The 21,352-nt window shown below is 38.6% G+C and overlaps 3 non-coding genes across 3 annotated transcripts; 2 read left to right on the top strand and 1 right to left on the bottom strand.

Moving 5' to 3' along the window:
- Positions 1 to 485: 485 nt before the first annotated feature.
- On the top strand, positions 486 to 672 carry LOC117528811. Its single transcript, XR_004565872.1, has one exon. It is a non-coding gene; the product is annotated as a U2 spliceosomal RNA (small nuclear RNA).
- Positions 673 to 3,181: 2,509 nt separating this feature from the next.
- LOC117528810 lies at positions 3,182 to 3,371 on the top strand. The gene has a single exon (XR_004565871.1). It is a non-coding gene; the product is annotated as a U2 spliceosomal RNA (small nuclear RNA).
- Positions 3,372 to 6,990: 3,619 nt separating this feature from the next.
- LOC117528802 lies at positions 6,991 to 7,181 on the bottom strand. Its single transcript, XR_004565864.1, has one exon. It is a non-coding gene; the product is annotated as a U2 spliceosomal RNA (small nuclear RNA).
- Positions 7,182 to 21,352: the final 14,171 nt, after the last annotated feature.

Genomic DNA, 21,352 nt, shown 5'->3' on the forward strand with positions numbered 1-21,352 from the left:
GTCAAAGAAAATAATTGAGATTGAGAAAAAAAAGTCATTTTGCATCTGGCAGCTGTAGTTTGCGCTGCTGTCCACTAGAGAGTGATCGAGGTCCAATCATAAACTTTGATAAACAGTTTGTTCAGTCACACTTTATTCAAGACTTTTAGATTATCGACATCTTCGTTGTGTGTTAAATTCAAATATTTTAAAATATATGTATAATGTATTTTTTTTTCATTTTTAGGGGGTTGAAAATTGAACGGTCATATTTTTTTTTTATAGGACCTATGAAGTGATCGATAAATGAAAGACGGCATGATTTAGATTGCTCCATTTTCTTTAAACAAATGAATTGGAAAATTTTAGTGAATTCATATTCAACTGTTTGTTATATGTTGTATATTTGTGATGTGAAACGATATTATTACAGTAAATCAGATGTGACACCATAAGTGAAAGTTACTGTACGGTTGAAGTGTTGGCTGTCGAAAGTTGACTTTAGCATCGCTTCTCCGTCTTTTGGTTAAGATCAATTATAGTATATGTTATTAACAGTTTAATACATATGTTCTCTATCAGAGAACAGCTTATTAAATTGTTTCTTGAGCAGGGAGATAAAATAGGAGTTTGTTCTGTCCAATCCACGCATCGACCTGTTACTACAGTATTTCCAGAAACGGTGTACCTTTCCCAATGATGTGTAAAATAAATTTTAGTAAGAACTTCAGCGACACTTACATTGAAAAAAACAAAACAGTAGTTCTGTTATTTAAACCTGGTGTCAGAGATTTACACCCACAGAACATACAGACATGCGCTTAACAGTAAATAATAAATCTAAGCACATTGGCGCCACATCGTGGCAACAAATGTTATAAACGCAGAAACCTTTTGCAGTACTTTTATTAAATTTTCTAATCTGCTGCCAGGTATTTTTTGTGTTGACAAACGATGAATATTAACAGCATAAATATGGTTTTCGTGCAAAATTTTGGTATTCTATTTCGTCCTGTGAAATGGGTCCACAAGAAATGCCACTTTTTAAAATTTGACACAATATTTGTCAATTTTTTTCAAGAATTTAAAAATACTATGATGGCATAAGGGACATATACAATCATATATCTTTAACACTTACTTTAGTAACATTTTATGATAACCATGTGTATGTCCCAAACAGGGTAGAATATCTTCATGACCAGTGTCTGTGCAATCTGCCCATAATTATTATTTTTTTGAGTCTCTGAACTCCCCACCACTGCCCCCTAGCACCATTCTCCACCATTTTAAGAGGAACAGTCTGTAACAGCAGGTCTGCAGAGAGGATCACTGGTGCTAAACTGACCTCCATCCAGGACTTGTGCAACTGTAGAGTGAAGAAATGGGTGGGAAGAATCACTGTTGGACAAATAAAAGAAGAAAACATGTGATTAGGCTGGTTAAAGAGCATATCTTTGGAAAATGAAATGAAAAAGGAGCTGACTATTCAAAATGAAAAAAGATTTATGAAAATATTGGTGTCTTGCTTTTTCATGCCCCCGTCATGAAAATGGGGTGCTTTTCATGACACGGTTTTATTTTATTTTATTTTACTATTCATAATCCTCCCCCTTGGGGCAGGAGTGGTGGTGGTCACATTGTTAGAGCAGTTGGTTTCAGAGCAGAAGGCTCCTGGTTCATGTTTCTTCACTTAATGTGGAGTTGCGTCAGGAAAGGCATCCGGCGTAAAATTTGGGACAAATCAGCACGATAGAATAGTTAGTAATGAAATATTCACACTGCTTGTTAGGACTTTTTTGGTTTCAGACATCTTTTGGATAATTAAACATGCACTGGGTCAAATTGACTCAGAAACACCACTGCTGTTCCTGACAAATGAAAATAACAGGAGGGTACATTTTTTAGAAAATATACCAAAAATTATATCTCTACAATCAACATCTATTTTAAAGTAAGTTTTCTATTTACAAACAGGCTTTTGTGTGTATGAAAATCCCCCACCCCCAAAAAACATGAATAATTGATTCTTCAGCATTATGACAAAATGAACAAAGAGCGTCAACATTTACGTGTAACTTTGAAATCACACTGATTATAGGGTAACATCTATGTAAAATCTTAAAGCACCCCTCACACATCTTATTAGTGACTTTTTTGGGGGGGGAGGTAATTGCCAAACAGAGTTCCACTGAATATCAGAAAATAAATTGTCCCAAACAAATACAGAGGTTGGTTTGCTAACTGACTCCCGATTTATGAGTTATCTAATACATTTGCGTTTTGTTTTACGATCAAAAATGGTTCAGATTACCAATAAATAATTCTATGGATTGGTCAACAGCAGGATTATGTACGTAGGTTGACATTAACATTTTAACACCTGAAGGAATTGCATCAAAACCAACAACAAATTCCTTTGGTAACACTGGGAAATTATGCACACGTAGGAATTCATCTCAAGCGTAAGTAAGGCCATCTTTGTTAAATAATTGATGTACATATATAATCCCATAGTTGAACCATTTTTGCAAGTAAATTGATTTGTGCTTCAAGCATATATCTTAGTTATTCCATATGCAGTAGTTTTGAGGTGAAAAATTGTGCTTATGAACAAGGGACCAAGATAACAACTATGTCAAACATGTTTTATACTGTGTAGCAATTTCCATAAATAATTGCAGAAAAACGTGATTAGGATGAAAAGTTATTAGAGAAAATAATTGAGACTGAGAAAAAAAAAAGTCATTTTGCAGCTTGCAGCTGTAGTTTGCGCTGCTGTCCACTAGAGAGTGATCGAGGTCCAATCATAAACATTGATAAACAGTTTGTTCAGTCACACTTTATTCAAGACTTTTAGATTATCGACAGCTTCGTTGTGTGCTAAATTCAAATATTTTAAAATATATGTATAATGTTTTGTTTTTTTTTCATTTTGAGGGGGTTGAAAATTGAACGGTCATATTTTCTTTTTTTTTTTTATAGGACCAGACCGTATCAAGTGATCGATAAATGAAAGACGGCATGATTTAGATTGCTCCATTTTCTTTAAACAAATGAATTGGAAAATTTTAGTGAATTCATATTCAACTGTTTGTTATATGTTGTATATTTGTGATGTGAAACGATATTATTACAGTAAATCAGATGTGACACCATAAGTGAAAGTTACTGTACGGTTGAAGTGTTGGCTGTCGAAGGTTGACCTTCTTGGTTTTTTGGCTAAGATCCACTGTAGTATCTGTTTTTATCAGTTTAAAAGGTGATATGTTCTCTATCAGGGGATAATTTATTAAATTGATTTTGGGAGCATAAAGATGGAGTAGATCTTTCTCTGTCCCATCCACGCGTCGATCTGTTACTGCAGTATTTCCAGGAACGGTGTATTTTTGCAAAATATGTCTAAAATAAATTTTGTTAAGAACTTCATCAACACTTACATTAAAAAAACAAAACAGTATTTCTATTATTTAATCTTTGTGTCAGAGATTTACACCCACAGAACATGCGTTTAACAGTAAATAATAAATCTAAGCACATTGGCATCACATCGTGGCAACAAATGTTATAAACGCAGAAACCTTTTGCAGTACTTAAATTTTCTAATCTGCTGCCAGGTATTTTTTTGTGTTGACAAACGACAGCATGAATATGGTTTTCGTGCAAAATTTTGGTATTCTATTTCGTCCTGTGAAATGGGTCCACAAGAAATGCCACTTTTTAAAAATTGACACAATATTTGTCAGAATTTTTTTCAAGAATTTAAAAATATTATGATGGCATAAGGGACATATACTATCAAATACAATCATATACTTACTTTAGTAACATTTTATAATAACCATGTGTATGTCCCAAACAGGGTAGAATATCTTCATGACCAGTGTCTGTGACAGAGAACATTTTATTCACTTACAGTTTTTCTCCATTGGTTTGGCTCATTTCTTGAAACTGAGATGACATTCCTATAACTATAAGGTAAATTGGCCAAACAGACTTACAGTTCTTCGCAACACTTCAGATAACCTGCAAAATGTCATATGTCTCCCAAAACATTCATTCTTGCTTCAAAATGAAGTCCCTCTCCCATATAAATAGTCAGTATCATAAAAATGGCATAGATCCTTCATTTGCTTTGGCACATTTTCATTCATGTCGTCCTCCTGTCCAAATAAACTGGACGGTGCAGCACAACTACATGTGTCTCATGTGCTCATATCACTCCAAAAACAGTTTACCCATGTGTCAAAACTAAATTCCTTTCTCACACAAATCATCAGTGCCCCCAAAATGCATTGTCCCTTTGGCATTGTGTAAGTACTGCAAGTCAAAATGCTTAGATGTTTTGTCTTTATGGCAGAGGTCTAGCTAAAGGAATACAATTTTCACACCACACACACACTGCACTCATTCTGCTGAGGAAATTGTAGCTATTTTTATTCACAAGTAAATTTCTACACATTACTGTAGGTAGGAAAGAAAAAAATACAAAGGAAAATGTATACAATATACTAAGTATACAAAATACAAAAACCTGCAAAAACAAAACAAAATACATTACAGTATATAAAAAAAAAACAGTCAAGCATCACAAATGAAATACAGTAACATTCTGACTACTCTGTGTCACTCCCCTCTCTCTCCTGGTCACCCTCCTCATCTTCCTGGCCATCCATCCACTGCAGTCTGTATGGCCATAAATTCTCATCAACATCGCATCTGATGTGTTCTCTAGCAATGCACCGTGGGTGTTGTGTGGGCCGCTGAAGAGGAGGTACTGCTGGCCCACCACCACCAGAGGGCGCCCTGCCTGGAGTGCGGGCTCCAGGCACCAGAGGGCGCTGCCGCCGACGAAGGCTGTCAGGCTGACAGCTGTCACCCATTACTAGACACAGCTGACTGCACTCAGGACGGAGTATATCAGCAGGACAGCGTCTCCACCTCAGTGCCGAGATATCGCCTTGAGATTAAGGTAACCTACTCTGCTAGTATATATTTTGAGGACTCTGATAAACCTTGCTAAACTATTTCAGGACAGCTGATTACAGAAAGCACCTTGCTTGGATAAGTACTCACCTTCCTGCTTCATTATTTCAAGAGGTGGAGGCGGCTTCTCCCCTCTCCGTCTACTGGGTGCTGTCGCACCCATACCTGTGTGTTTGTGCTCTTTCCCGCCAGCAGTACCGGATCCGACGAGCGAAGGCAGTGGCCACCTGGGAATTCGGGACTTGGCGGTTCCAGTACTCCTGGTTTTCGGTGGCAGAGGAAATCTGGGTGGTTCCGGTTCGACGGGGACGGACGTCTCCTACCTTCGAGCCTGCCCACACAACACCAGCAGATTTCGACTTACAAAGTATTAATTGTTGTATTGGTTGTGCCCTGTTCACAACAGTAAAACTTGTTATTCACCTTTCTCTATTGTCCGTTCATTGCGCCCCCTGTTGTGGGTCCGTGTACCTACACTGTCACAACAGTGGGAAGAAGCGCCGTGAATGCCTGAGCCATCCTCTACACTGATCGCCTGTTATATCATCACAGGCAGCAACCATCGCATTGAGGAGGGACCTCTGGTTCTGAGCATGATGTTCATACACTCTTCATCTCCAAGCGGAGAAAAATTCCTCAATAGGGTTAAGGAATGGAGAATATGGCGGTAGTGGGACATTATGCATCCCTGGATGCGTATCGAACCATGCCCTGATGCGTGGGCCACGGTGAAAGCTGACATTGTCCCACACAACGACAAACTGGGGTAGGTGGGGCCCTTCGAGACCCCTCTCATTTTCTGGAACTAAATCCAGATACAAACGGTCCAGGAAATGGACTCGGCGCCCTGCCTCTGCCATTGTGAGGCAGTGGTTGACTACATGGTCAATAATGGTGGCCCAAATTTCATCCGGGACAGGATGATGTCTGCGAACTCCTCTTCCTCCTATTCCACCACGCACCCTCAATCCTCCTCCTCTTGCTCTTCCTTCTCCTTCCCTTCCTCCAGGTGGAGGTTGGCCTTGTACTTGCGGTCTCTCCATGTTGACAGTGGAAAAAGTACTAGCACCAGGCCAAGCTGTATATATACAGCAATGCCAGCATTCAAAATCATAGACAACACCTGTCAGGTAACTCAACAAACTGATGGATTGGTCACCTGTAATGTGGGACACTCCTCCTCGTCAAAACCTGCTTTCACCTGTTACCTACTCACCTGATTGTCATGAATGTATGAAATGTTCCAAAATATGTGTGCTGTATTGTATTCCAATTTCTTAACTAATTTTGACAATTGAGCAGACTATTCTGCAGATGATGACTTATACGATGAAATTGTGCTGACATGTTTTGGAGATAACAACCATTACACTGAGAACCAACCAATTGGGACAGATCAGCAAGATGCACTTTTGTGGAAAATGTTCTAAATGTAGGCTGATTGTGTTAAATGTAGGCCACTTGTACATAACCATTTGCAAAGATGTACTAAGTGATTGGAACATGTACAAGGCATTTGAAATGTGATGAAAGCAATGAGAAATGCCATTCTGTTTTGAGAAACCGCAAGTTAGTTTGGGGATTTGTCCATGTCATTTTGAGAATGTCCTCTCAGTTTCAAGAAATGAGCCAAACCAATGAAGAAAAACTGTATTAACACAAAAAATACTAAACATTTAATGATGCTGTCAAATTATTCTTTAAAAACGACCTAACAGGATGGAACAGAGTTTGACAGGGTGGAAGCAAAGTTTTAAAAGAGTGATGAAATTATTGTTCAAGCACTCAGTGGTTACCCAGCAGCAGATAAAAGTACTGCAAAAGCTTTCTGCATTTATAACATTTATTGCCACAATGTGGAGCCAATGTGCTTAGAAGTATTAAGAACATGTCTGTATGTTCTTTGCGTGTTTAGATGTAAATGTATTCACAGTTCACACAAAGATTAAATTATCCAAAGACTTTTTTGCCTTGCTGAAAGTGTACTTAGTGTTTTTTAATAACCTTTATTTTAGACAAGTTTGGGAAGAATACACCGTTTCTGGAAATACTGCAATACCAGGTCGATGCGTGGAGTGGACGGAGCAAGCTCCTACTCCGTCTCCGTATTCCAAAAATCAATTTAATATATGGTCCTTTTATGAAGGACGTATCAGATATTAAACTGATAAGAACAGATACTACACTTGATCTTAGCCAAAAGGCCGAGAAGCGATGCTAAAGTCAACTTTCGACAGCCAACACTTCAACCGTACAGTAACTTTCACTTATGGTGTCACATCTGATTTACTGTAATAATATCGTTTCACATCACAAATATACAACATATAACAAACAGTTGAATATGAATTCACTAAAATTTTCCAATTAATTTGTTTAAAGAAAATGGAGCAATCTAAATCATGCCGTCTTTCATTTATCGATCACTTGATACGGTCTGGTCCAATAAAAAAAAAAAAATGACCGTTCAGTTTTCAACCCCCTCAGAATGAAAAAAAAAATACATTATACATATATATTACTGTTAACGTATTTTAAAATATTTGAATTTAGCACACAACGAAGCTGTCGATAATCTAAAAGTCTTGAATAAAGTGTGACTGAACAAACTGTTTATCAATGTTTATGATTGGACCTCGATCACTCTCTAGTGGACAGCAGCGCAAACTACAGCTGCCAGATGCAAAATGACATTTTTCTCAGTCTCAATTATTTTCTCTAATAATACTGACTTTTTCATCCTAATCACGTTTTTCTGCAATTATTTATGGAACTTGCTACACAATATAAAATATATTTGACATATTTGTAAAACACTGCAAAATAAATAAACAAATGAATAGCAGTTTTAAAATGTGTTTATGTCATCATGATAAAAACAGCAGATTAAAGGCTATAAGTATGTCAACACGTACTGTACAAGGAATTTGACTCCAATTGACTTGTCCCACAGTACTATCATAAACTAGACAGAAATGGGACAAGAGTGAAGAAAGGAATAATAATAACAAAAGTGACTGTTCAGGGTGTGTTGTATTCAGAGGTTTATTAATCACAAACAGCGATTAACTATGTCAAATATATTTTACACTGTGAAGTAAGCAGTGGCGGCTGGTGAAAAAAAAAAATCTTGGTGTGCCAATAGTCCAGTACACACATTCAAATGAACAGTCAGAAAATTATTACAATTCCACAATAATCACTTAATGTCCTTCTCAAAATTAGCAATTTCACAGATAGAGTTAACCATTTACAGCTACATTAGGCCTCATTTATACTTTGGAAAGGAAAGGAACATTTTACCATTTGACACCAATTACACACATAGTACACCAAACTGTACTGCACTGACATTATTATCTTCAGCCAAACAGATCATGGGCTTCATAATGACCCCCCCTTAATAGAATGGAAAATAACACCAAATTTAGACTCTTTAAAAATATGGAAAAATTCCTCAGTTGACAAAAGTCCAATTGACCAGGAGGCAGAGCTGTGGTCTTATACACCTCTCTGCAGCTTCTCTCCCCCTGCCATCCCCTCATTACCCCATCCCCATAGAGACGGTGCCTGCTCCCAGACCACCAATAACTAGCAAAAATCTATTTAAGCATAAAAATTCAAAAAGAAAAAATAATATAGCACCTTCAATTGCACCACAGACTAAAACAGTTAAATGTGGTCTATTAAACATTAGGTCTCTTTCTTCTAAGTCCCTGTTGGTAAATGATATAATAATTGATCAACGTATTGATTTATTCTGCCTAACAGAAACTTGGTTACAGCAGGATGAATATGTTAGTTTAAATGAGTCAACACCCCCGAGTCACACTAACTGTCAGAATGCTCGTAGCACGGGCCGGGGCGGAGGATTAGCAGCAATCTTCCATTCCAGCTTATTAATTAATCAAAAACCTAGACAGAGCTTTAATTCATTTGAAAGCTTGTCTCTTAGTCTTGTCCATCCAAATTGGAAGTCCCAAAAACCAGTTTTATTTGTTATTATCTATCGTCCACCTGGTCGTTACTGTGAGTTTCTCTGTGAATTTTCAGACCTTTTGTCTGACTTAGTGCTTAGCTCAGATAAGATAATTATAGTGGGCGATTTTAACATCCACACAGATGCTGAGAATGACAGCCTCAACACTGCATTTAATCTATTATTAGACTCTATCGGCTTTGCTCAAAAAGTAAATGAGTCCACCCACCACTTTAATCATATTTTAGATCTTGTTCTGACTTATGGTATGGAAATAGAAGACTTAACAGTATTCCCTGAAACTCCCTTTTGTCTGATCATTTTTTAATAACATTTACATTTACCCTGATGGACTACCCAGCAGTGGGGAATAAGTTTCATTACACTAGAAGTCTTTCAGAAAGCGCCGTAACTAGGTTTAAGGATATGATTCCTTCTTTATGTTCTCTAATGCCATATACCAACACAGAGCAGAGTAGCTACCTAAACTCTGTAAGGGAGTTAGAGTATCTTGTCAATAGTTTTACATCCTCATTGAAGACAACTTTGGATGCTGTAGCTCCTCTGAAAAAGAGAGCTTTAAATCAGAAGTGTCTGACTCCGTGGTATAACTCACAAACTCGTAGCTTAAAGCTGATAACCCGTAAGTTGGAGAGGAAATGGCGTCTCACTAATTTAGAAGATCTTCACTTAGCCTGGAAAAAGAGTTTGTTGCTCTATAAGAAAGCCCTTCGTGAAGCTAGGACATCTTTCTACTCATCACTAATTGAAGAAAATAAGAACAACCCCAGGTTTCTTTTCAGCACTGTAGCCAGGCTGACAAAGAGTCAGAGCTCTATTGAGCTGAGTATTCCATTAACTTTAACTAGTAATGACTTCATGACTTTCTTTGCTAACAAAATTTTGACTATTAGAGAAAAAATTACTCATAACCATCCCAAAGATGTATCGTTATCTTTGGCTGCTTTCAGTGATGCCGGTATTTGGTTAGACTCTTTCTCTCCGATTGTTCTGTCTGAGTTATTTTCATTAGTTACTTCATCCAAACCATCAACATGCTTATTAGACCCCATTCCTGCCAGGCTGCTCAAGGAAGTCCTACCATTATTTAATGCTTCAATCTTAAATATGATCAATCTATCTTTGTTAGTTGGTTATGTACCACAGGCCTTTAAGGTGGCAGTAATTAAACCATTACTTAAAAAGCCATCACTTGACCCAGCTATCTTAGCTAATTATAGGCCAATCTCCAACCTTCCTTTTCTCTCAAAGATTCTTGAGAGGGTAGTTGTAAAACAGCTAACTGATCACCTGCAGAGGAATGGTCTATTTGAAGAGTTTCAGTCAGGTTTTAGAATTCATCATAGTACAGAAACAGCATTAGTGAAGGTTACAAATGATCTTCTTATGGCTTCGGACAGTGGACTTATCTCTGTGCTTGTTCTGTTGGACCTCAGTGCTGCTTTTGATACTGTTGACCATAAAATTTTATTACAGAGATTAGAGCATGTCATAGGTATTAAAGGCATTGCGCTGCGGTGGTTTGAATCATATTTGTCTAATAGATTACAGTTTGTTCATGTAAATGGGGAATCTTCTTCACAGACTAAAGTTAATTATGGAGTTCCACAAGGTTCTGTGCTAGGACCAATTTTATTCACTTTATACATGCTTCCCTTGGGCAGTATTATTAGACGGTATTGCTTAAATTTTCATTGTTACGCAGATGATACCCAGCTTTATCTATCCATGAAGCCAGAGGATACGCACCAATTAGCTAAACTGCAGGATTGTCTTACAGACATAAAGACATGGATGACCTCTAATTTCCTGCTTTTAAACTCAGATAAAACTGAAGTTATTGTACTTGGCCCCACAAATCTTAGAAGCATGGTGTCTAACCAGATCGTTACTCTGGATGGCATTTCCCTGATCTCTAGTAATACTGTGAGAAATCTTGGAGTTATTTTTGATCAGGATATGTCATTCAAAGCGCATATTAAACAAATATGTAGGACTGCCTTTTTGCATTTATGCAATATCTCTAAAATCAGAAAGGTCTTGTCTCAGAGTGATGCTGAAAAACTAATTCATGCATTTATTTCCTCTAGGCTGGACTATTGTAATTCATTATTATCAGGTTGTCCTAAAAGTTCCCTAAAAAGCCTTCAGTTGGTTCAGAATGCTGCAGCTAGAGTACTGACGGGGACTAGCAGGAGAGAGCATATCTCACCCGTGTTGGCCTCCCTTCATTGGCTTCCTGTTAATGCTAGAATAGAATTTAAAATTCTTCTTCTTACTTATAAGGTTTTGAATAATCAGGTCCCATCTTATCTTAGGGACCTTGTAGTACCATATTACCCCATTAGAGCGCTTCGCTCTCAGACTGCGGGCTTACTTGTAGTTCCTAGGGTTTGTAAGAGTAGAATGGGAGGCAGAGCCTTCAGCTTTCAGGCTCCTCTCCTGTGGAACCAGCTCCCAATTCAGATCAGGGAGACAGATACCCTCTCTACTTTTAAGATTAGGCTTAAAACTTTCCTTTTCGCTAAGGCTTATAGTTAGGGCTGGATCGGGTGACCCTGGACCATCCCTTGGTTATGTTGCTTTAGACGTAGACTGTGTTTCATAATTATTGTATGGCCTTGCCTTGCAATGTGGAGCGCCTTGGGGCAACTGTTTGTTGTGATTTGGCGCTATACAAGAAAAAAGTTGATTGATTGATTGATTGAAAAGAACATTATGTACATAAGACATTGTTCACACCACCTTCCGAGAGAGAGAGAGAGAAAGAACTGAATCCAGTATAACCCTTTGCCAGGAGGAATTCCTGGTCAAACCTTAAGATGAACAACAGAATGTCACATCTTTCACCATTTTGAGTAGTTTTCAATTGTTTGGCTTCCAGCACTTTCCCTCCCTCAATATTTCCTGTAATTTCTTCAATCGACATATCAGTAGGAATGCCTATACCGCACACTCCTTTGTTCCCTCCCATTATTTTTCCAAGCACTTTTTCTCCTCCAAATGCAGTCAGACCAATCACTTTCTACAACTGAACTGGATTTCTACATATGAGAAGCAGCAATCTATCCCGCAACGCTTTTATAAACTTGACATCACCAACAAGCTCTAGAATCATCTTTGTCAGTTTCACAGGGTTCCATTGTTTGAAAGAGACTCCTTCTTTTTCCATCTTTAACACAGCTTTCAGTTCCGGTGCAACCTGCCTCTCGCTTCCGCTCTCATTGGTTGTATTATCAGACTGCAACGTTTATACATGCAGTCTTGGGTTTTTCCGCTTGCATTGGACTCTTTTTGTTTCTGTCAGACATCTTCATCTGTTGGATTTTCTTTTTCCATCTGTCCAACCAAATCAGATCCAGAACCACCTTCTACTACCATATTTGATCACTCAGAGCGCAACTGCTTGGGATCTAAAAATACCAACATTCTCCCGTCAAAACGCCATCCACTGCAGCCACAGTAACTTTCACTTATGGTGTCACATCTTATGTACCGGTGTCGTAGACCGAAAAGCTCCCCCTAAAAACTGGTCTACCCTGCCTCCACTGTGCATGAGTCATTTAGGACCACAACAGCTCGTCTGACAGACTCTCTTCACCCAAAGTGATCAAAGGGATTAATGTGATTATTAGCCATTAGATGACAGGGTAAAACCTCTTAAATCATTCTATAGACAGGTATCTTGCAAACACTGTAAACACACACATTATACATACAGCAGTGTTCAGAATAATAGTAGTGCTATGTGACTAAAAAGATTAATCCAGGATTTGAGTATATTTCTTATTGTTACATGGGAAACAAGGTACCAGTAGATTCAGTAGATTCTCACAAATCCAACAAGACCAAGCATTCATGATATGCACACTCTTAAGGCTATGAAATTGGGCTATTGATAAAAAAAGTAGAAAAGGGGGTGTTCACAATAATAGTAGCATCTGCTGTTGATGCTACAAACTCAAAACTATTATGTTCAAACTGCTTTTTTAGCAATCCTGTGAATCACTAAACTAGTATTTAGTTGTATAACCACAGTTTTTCATGATTTCTTCACATCTGCGAGGCATTAATTTTGTTGTTTTGGAACCAATATTTTGCCCGTTTACTAGTGTGCTTGGGGTCATTGTCTTGTTGAAACACCCATTTCAAGGGCATGTCCTCTTCAGCATAAGGCAACATGACCTCTTCAAGTATTTTGACATATCCAAACTGATCCATGATACCTGGTATGCGATATACAGGCCCAACACCATGGCAAAATTCTATCTTAGGTCTTCTGGATCCTTTGGATCTATGCAGCTTAAATATGAAAAAGTATCAGTATCAGCAATACAGGACCAGTATTTACTTGGTATTGGATCAACACCAAAACTCCCAGTATCACTCACCTCTACTGGAAGCTTACGTTCATTCTACATGGCTTCTAGCACAGACACCACTAAGAAGAACAACAAAGCTCAACTCTCTACCCAGTCACAGCACTGCCAAGACCATGGTCTTGGAAAATAAAGCTCCATTAATGTCAATTCTGTCATTTGTGCAAAGTTAAGATATAACATATAGCTTTTAATGTTGAATAATGCACTAATTCTGAAGTTTTGTAACAAACACAGACAGATGGCATTCTAGGTAAAATGTGCCTCTGCTCACACTGATTGGTTGATTCATTCATCTTCTACCGCTTAGTCCAATTGAGGGTCGCGGGGGGCTGGAGCCTATCCCAGCAGTCATGGAGCGTGAGGCGGGGTACACCCAGGACAGGACGCCAGTCTGTCGCAGGGCCACAAATAGACAAACAAACACAGACACACCCACACACACACCCACGGACAATTTTAAAGATACCAATCCACCTAACCCACATGTCTTTGGATGTGGGAGGAAACCGGAGCACCCGGAGGAAACCCACGCAAACACGGGGAGAACATGCAAACTCCACACAGAAAGGCCATGGGAATTGATGTAAACCAACACGTTAATGTGAGGTGTGTCGTGTGCTGGTGTTTACAGATAAATGTGTTTTGTAAAATATGCCATTTTTTATTTGTAAAAAAAAGGCATTTTCAAATAAAAAAAAGCCAAGTTGTAATTAGATAGCCGTCTGATATAACCGGTGTCCAAATAAATAGAACACTGCCATGAGCTACTGGTGCTAATGCGAGTTTTGGCCCTTTTTCAGCTGATTTTTCATTCGTGCAAGAATTTTTTGGATCGCATAGAGGTTCAGGTTAATCGCGCATCCTGCATCGTTTAGTATACATGGGGTAACGAGCTGTGTTTAACATCTCACGAGTACCTCCTGATCGGCGATCGCATGGTCAGATGAAAATCAAACCCGTTTGATATTATTCTGGTTGGCCGTTGTGAGGGTATCCCGCTGCTGAAGCGCTACAAGCATCCAACCACTCGCACTGTGCCTGTACAAACACCGCAGACCTGTCTTGTAATGTTTTTTTTTCTTTTTTAAACTTTGATGTCTCATCGAGAGTTTTTGTAAATTAAATTTAAAAAAAAAGCTTCTGTTTATGTTTTGCTTCTGGAAACACGAGTCCGACATGTGGTTTTTGAACGTACATTGTATGTGAGAACATAAATCGTGCGCTCTGACCTTTTACACCGGTTCTGTGGTACAATGTGAGCTGTAACAGAGTGCAGTGATTGAAAATACAACCCCTGGCAATAATTATGAAATCATCGGCCTCTGAGGATGTTCATTCAGTTGTTTAATTTTGTAGAAAAAAAGCAGATCACAGACATGACACAAAACTAAAGTCATTTCAAATGGCAACTTTCTGGCTTTAAGAAACACTATAAGAAATCAGGAAAAAAATTGTGGCAGTCAGTAACGGTTACTTTTTTAGACCAAGCAGAGGAAAAAAAAATATGGACTCACTCAATTCTGAGGAATAAATTATGGAATCACCCTGTAAATTTTCATCCCCAAAACTAACACCTGCATCAAATCAGATCTGCTCGTTAGTCTGCATCTAAAAAGGAGTGATCACACCTTGGAGAGCTGTTGCACCAAGTGGACTGACATGAATCATGGCTCCAACACGAGAGATGTCAATTGAAACAAAGGAGAGGATTATCAAACTCTTAAAAGAGGGTAAATCATCACGCAATGTTGCAAAAGATGTTGGTTGTTCACAGTCAGCTGTGTCTAAACTCTGGACCAAATACAAACATCATGGGAACGTTGTTAAAGGCAAACATACTGGTAGACCAAGGAAGACATCAAAGCGTCAAGACAGAAAACTTAAAGCAATATGTCTCAAAAATCGAAAATGCACAACAAAACAAATGAGGAACGAATGGGAGGAAACTGGAGTCAACGTCTGTGACCGAGCTGTAAGAAACCGCCTAAAGGAAATGGGATTTACATACAGAAAAGCTAAACGAAAGCCATCATTAACACCTAAACAGAAAAAAACAAGGTTACAATGGGCTAAGGAAAAGCAATCATGGACTGTGGATGACTGGATGAAAGTCATATTCAGTGATGAATCTCGAATCTGCATTGGGCAAGGTGATGATGCTGGAACTTTTGTTTGGTGCCGTTCCAATGAGATTTATAAAGATGACTGCCTGAAGAGAACATGGAAATTTCCACAGTCATTGATGATATGGGGCTGCATGTCAGGTAAAGGCACTGGGAGATGGCTGTCATTACATCATCAATAAATGCACAAGTTTACGTTGATATTTTGGACACTTTTCTTATCCCATCAATTGAAAGGATGTTTGGAAATGATGAAATAATTTTTCAAGATGATAATGCATCTTGCCATAGAGCAAAAACTGTGAAAACATTCCTTGCAAAAAGACACATAGGGTCAATGTCATGGCCTGCAAATAGTCTGGATCGTAATCCAATTGAAAATCTTTGGTGGAAGTTGAAGAAAATGGTCCACGACAAGGCTCCAACCTGCAAAGCTGATCTGGCAACAGCAATCAGAGAAAGTTGGAGCCAGATTGATGAAGAGTATTGTTTGTCACTCATTAAGTCCATGCCTCAGAGACTGCAAGCTGTTATAAAAGCCAGAGGTGGTGCAACAAAATACTAGTGATGTGTTGGAGCGTTCTTTTGTTTTTCATGATTCCATAATTTTTTCCTCATAATTGAGAGATTCCATATTTTTTTCCCTCTGCTTGGTCTAAAAAAGTAACCGTTACTGACTGCCACATTTTTTTTTTCCTGATTTCTTATAGTGTTTCTTAAAGCCAGAAAGTTGCCATTTGAAATGACTTTAGTTTTGTGTCATGTCTGTGATCTGCTTTTTTCCTACAAAATTAAACAACTGAATGAACATCCTCTGAGGCCGGTGATTCCATAATTTTTGCCAGGGGTTGTATATCAGCCCAGCTTCAGGGCGAATACTGCCGTGAACACTACTGGCCAGTAGATGGCAGTAGAGACTTTGAAAACTTGCAAACACAAAATTCCAGATCATCTGTGTTGCTACTTGCTACATTTAAGATGTGTGGAATTTAATAAAAGCAAACACAATAACAACGTCTATAAGCAGAGAGAATATATTAACGTGAGTTTTAGGCACTAGAGTTTAATGCTGTTGTCCTGATCAGTGTCTCAAATGCATTCTCCTGTCGTGAACGTACTGAGATTACCCTATCACCCATAATGCACCTGGACACAGCATGCCTACACTAAAACCTTAAAAATTAGCGCATTACTTTAAAACTAAAACATATATCTGATATTTTCACTTTATAAAACTTCAGAAGTGATGTTAATTTAAATAACTTGTCTGAAATATTTTTGTTGAAATTTGAACCATAAGTTAAAAATGTATGCCTCTGGATGACTTGGGTGATATTGACCAGCATACGCTCTCTCGCGCGCGCATTCTCTAATATGCGTGTCGACGCATGTATTACATCATATTCCCAGTAGAGTAGGGAAAGATTCAGTGTCATCAAACGAGTTCTTGAAGCGTGTTCATGTATGCGGGACTTTCCAGCTGACGAACATGTTCAAAGTTAATTAGATTTCAAATTGATGTAAAGGTGGATTTGTCGTTTTCATTATTCGTTTTTGTTCTCTTCTCTGAGTCTTTTTGGAGCAGATGTGTAGGAGTGTAGCTGGATAGTGATGATCCAACAACAGGTTGCAGTTTGATGCGCTTCCCTGGAAATGATGTTTTTAGTATGTAAATGATATGGCATCACATCATTTATTATATATCAGATTAGTTCATACTACAAGGCACTATTCAATGTTTTTTTTTCTTTTTCTCATCATAAATTTGAGTGAGCCAAAGATATTTCCTGCTGAGAATGTAACAAAAAAAAAAATTGTGCCAAGTTTCTTTTTTACTTTAATAGCTTCATTGTGCACCTGTAGCACAGTTTTCCACTTTCCTTTCTTGGAAACAGCTCCCTTGAAAACGGCGGTTTCAGGTACTTTTTACTGCTTTACATTTTGCTTTGCCACTTCGTCTACCCATTTGAAATCTTTTGTGGGCAGCATTCAACATTCGGTCCCTTAGCTCATTGCTGTGAACACCACAAACAAATCGATCTCTTTATGCATCGTGCAAAAATGCTTCAGATTTGCACGTTGAAGCCAGCTTTCTGAGAATAGCCATAGATTCATCTTGTCTTTGCCTTCGGGTAAACATATCTTTCAGTGGACAATGTTTGTTTTTGGCACAAAATGGTTCTACACTGAATTACTCCCCGGGCAAGACCCCCTCAGAGCGCCCCCCCCCCCCCCCACAAAAAGTCAAAAGTTTCCACAAACAGCCAGTTTTTCTTATTTTATTATTTTTAATATTAAAAAAGTGCCCCTGAAATTACTATTGAAATTTACATCAAAAGACTGCAGGCTACAATACAAAACATCCATGAATTGCAAATTTGAATAAACATGCCCTCACATGCTAAATGAGGGTCATTAGACGCTATATGAATCTGTTATTTAGGGAGGAACAATTAGCAATTTTATTAAGGTGCATATTTGTCTCAACATTTAGCTAAATATTTAGCTTGATGTTTGTAAAACCACCTAAAGCATTTCTGCATTTTTAAAGGTGAAAAGTGGTCTCACCATTTTCTTACTTTTTTATACCTGTTGTCAACCGTCAGTCATATTGACGATGGTGTAGCACAAAAAGGATCATCTTGTTTGACTGTGTGGGTCAATCTTAGATTTACATCCTCTGTGACATTTCTGACATATGAAGGCAGACGCCTGTTGTAGATGCCAGTGATTCTGCAGTGCTGACTTTCCTTCTGTTCCTGGTTTCATGGTTCCAGTTTCTGATGACAGTCTGTCCTTTTCTGAGTCCTTGTGATATTTGTTCCTGAATCTTTTTTGTTTTTTCCTGTTTGTAAGTGACCGTTATCCGATCTCACAGCAGTCACATCACCAGTGATGAGACAGTAGTGCAGCAGATAACTGAAACAATCATGCAAATGGTGATAAAAGCATCAAATTCAGCAGTAATACTCCTTAGACACTCCTTTTTTGGAAAAAAAAAAAAAAAAAAAACAGATTGGCCACTTGACTTTTCAATCGGTGGTCAGGTAGGGGTCAATTGAAGAATTACACAGAGGTCAAAATTAAAAGATGCTCCAATCATATTGAAAATTATTCCACATTATTTGCTTGATCACAAAGATTCAAAAAAGGTATAGTTTGGACTATCTGTGACTGAATTCTATGGAGTTACGGGATAAAAACTGCAAGAAAGGTGACAAAGGTCAATTTCATTTTGTACAGGGGTCAAAAGTTAAAGTTACTCCAATTTTGGTAAAAAGTGATGCAAATTATTGGCTGAGCTAATAGGATTAATAAATGGAATAGTTTTGACAGTGTTGAATGCTTGGTCTCCAACGTAAAGGTCAAACAAGGTCTACGTCTATTGGATTCTATGACGTGACATACAACCCCTGGCAAAAATTATGGAATCACCGGCCTCAGAGGATGTTCATTCAGTTGTTTAATTTTGTAGAAAAAAGCAGATCACAGACATGACACAAAACTAAAGTCATTTCAAATGGCAACTTTCTGGCTTTAAGAAACACTGTAAGAAATCAGGAAAAAAAATTGTGGCAGTCAGTAACGGTTACTTTTTTAGATCAAGCAGAGGGAAAAAATATGGAATCACTCAATTCTGAGGAAAAAAATGATGGAATCATGAAAACAAAAGAACGCTCCAACACATCACTAGTATTTTGTTGCACCACCTCTGGCTTTTATAACAGCTTGCAGTCTCTGAGGCATGGACTTAATGAGTGACAAACAGTACTCTTCATCAATCTGTCTCCAACTTTCTCTGATTGCTGTTGCCAGATCAGCTTTGCAGGTTGGAGCCTTGTCATGGACCATTTTCTTCAACTTCTACCAAAGATTTTCAATTGGATCAAGATCCGGACTATTTGCAGGCCATGACATTGACCCTATGTGTCTTTTTGCAAGGAATGTTTTCACAGTTTTTGCTCTATGGCAAGATGCATTATCATTTTGAAAAATGATTTCATCATCCCCAAACATCCTTTCAATTGATGGGATAAGAAAAGTGTCCAAAATATCAACATAAACTTGTGCATTTATTGATGATGTAATGACAGCCATCTCCCCAGTGCCTTTACCTGACATGCAGCCCCATATCATCAATGACTGTGGAAATTTACGTTCTCTTCAGGCAGTCATCTTTATAAATCTCATTGGAACGGCACCAAACAAAAGTTCCAGCATCATCACCTTGCCCAATGCAGATTCGAGATTCATCACTGAATATGACTTTCATCCAGTCATCCACAGTCCACGATTGCTTTTCCTTAGCCCATTGTAACCTTGTTTAGGTGTTAATGATGGCTTTTGTATAGCTTTTCTGTATGTAAATCCCATTTCCTTTAGGCAGTTTCTTACAGTTCGGTCACAGACGTTGACTCCAGTTTCCTCCCATTGTTTTGTTGTGCATTTTCGATTTTTGAGACATATTGCTTTAAGTTTTCTGTCTTGACGCTTTGATGTCGTCCTTGGTCTACCAGTATGTTTGCCTTTAACAACCTTCCCATGTTGTTTGTATTTGGTCCAGAGTTTAGACACAGTTGACTGTGAACAACCAACAACCAAAAAATCCGGAAATCACAATGTATGATTTTTTTTAAATAATTTATTTGGATGTTACTGCTGCAAATAAGTATTTGATCCCCTACCAACCAGCAAGAATTCTGGCTCTCACAGACATGTTAATTTTTCTTTAAGAAGCCCTCTTATTCTGCACTCTTTACCTGTATTAATTGCACCGGTTTGAACTTGTTACCTGTACAAAAGACACCTGTTCACACACTCAATCACACTTCAACCTGTCCACCATAGCTAAGACCAAAGAGCTGTCTAAGGACACCAGGGACAAAACTGTAGATCTGCACAAGGCTGGGATGGACTACAGGACAACAGGCAAGCAGCTTGGTAGAAGACAACTGCTATGATTATTTATTAGAAAGTGGAAGAAACACAAGTTGACTGTCAATATCCCTCGGTCTGGGATTCCATGCAAGATCTCATTTTGTGGGGTAAGGATGATTTTGAGAAAGCTCAGAACTACACTGGAGGACCTGGTCAATGACCTGAAGAGAGCTGGGACCACAGTCACAAAGATTACATTAGTAACACATGATGCTGTCATGGTTTAAAATCCTGCACGGCAGCAAGGTCCCCCTGCTCAAGCCAGCAAATGTCCAGGCCTGTTTGAAGTTCACCAGTGACCATCTGGATGATTAGGAGGAGGCATGGGAGAAGGTCATGTGGTCAGATGAGACCAGAATAGAGCTTTTGGGAATCAACTCCACTTACCATGTTTAGAAGATGAGAACAACCCCAATAAAACCATCCCAACCGTGAAGCATGGGGGTGGAAACATCATACTCTGGGGGTGCTCTTCTGCAAAGGGGCCAGGACGACTGCACCGTATTGAAGGGAGGATGGATGGGGTCATGTATTGTGAGATTTTGGCAAACAACCTCCTTCCCTCAGTAAGAGCATTGAAGATGGGTCATGGCTGGGTCATCCAGCATGACAATGACCCCAAATACACAGCCAGGGCAACTAAGGAGGGGCTCTGTAAGAAGCATTTCAAGGTCCTGGAGTGGCCTCGCCAGTCTCCAGACCTGAACTCAATAGAAAATCTTTGGAGGGAGCTGAAACTCCAAACCTGAAAGATCTAGAGATCTGTATGGAGGAGTGGACCAAAATCCCTGCTGCAGTGTGTGCCAACCTGGTGAAAAACTACAGGAAACATTTGACCTCTGTAATTGCAAACAAGGGCTACTGTACCAAATATTAACACTGATTTTCACAGGTGTTCAAATACTTATTTGCAGCAATAACATGCAAATAAATTTAAAAAATAC

This window comes from Thalassophryne amazonica, chromosome 16 (genome assembly GCF_902500255.1).
Source record: "Thalassophryne amazonica chromosome 16, fThaAma1.1, whole genome shotgun sequence".
Lineage (NCBI taxonomy): Eukaryota > Metazoa > Chordata > Actinopteri > Batrachoidiformes > Batrachoididae > Thalassophryne > Thalassophryne amazonica.